Below are 265 nucleotides of genomic sequence, written 5' to 3' on the forward strand. Positions count from 1 at the left end.
TGACCACAGAGATTCAAAGACATTCATTTGAATTCATATCTGACATCTTGGCAGGTGTGGATGACATAGTTCACTAAATCTTTATGGGGATGTAGCTCAGTGGTAGAGCGCATGCTTTGCATGTGTGAGGTCCTGGGTTCAATCCCCAGCATCTCCAGGAGTTTAACATCAATCCTGACAGTTTTCAAAAAGATTTTATCTATAGTGTTTACAGAAACATGCAGCTTTCAAGTCATGGATGTATTCTTGGCAGAAACTGAAAACA

The 265-nt window shown here is 40.0% G+C and overlaps 1 non-coding gene across 1 annotated transcript; it reads left to right on the plus strand.

Annotated features, from left to right (window-relative positions):
* Positions 1-85: 85 nt before the first annotated feature.
* On the plus strand, positions 86-157 carry trnaa-ugc (transfer RNA alanine (anticodon UGC)). Its single transcript has one exon. It is a non-coding gene; the product is annotated as a tRNA-Ala (tRNA).
* Positions 158-265: the final 108 nt, after the last annotated feature.

Source organism: Austrofundulus limnaeus, unplaced genomic scaffold (genome assembly GCF_001266775.1).
Source record: "Austrofundulus limnaeus strain Quisiro unplaced genomic scaffold, Austrofundulus_limnaeus-1.0 Scaffold7716, whole genome shotgun sequence".
In the NCBI taxonomy this organism is placed as follows: domain Eukaryota; kingdom Metazoa; phylum Chordata; class Actinopteri; order Cyprinodontiformes; family Rivulidae; genus Austrofundulus; species Austrofundulus limnaeus.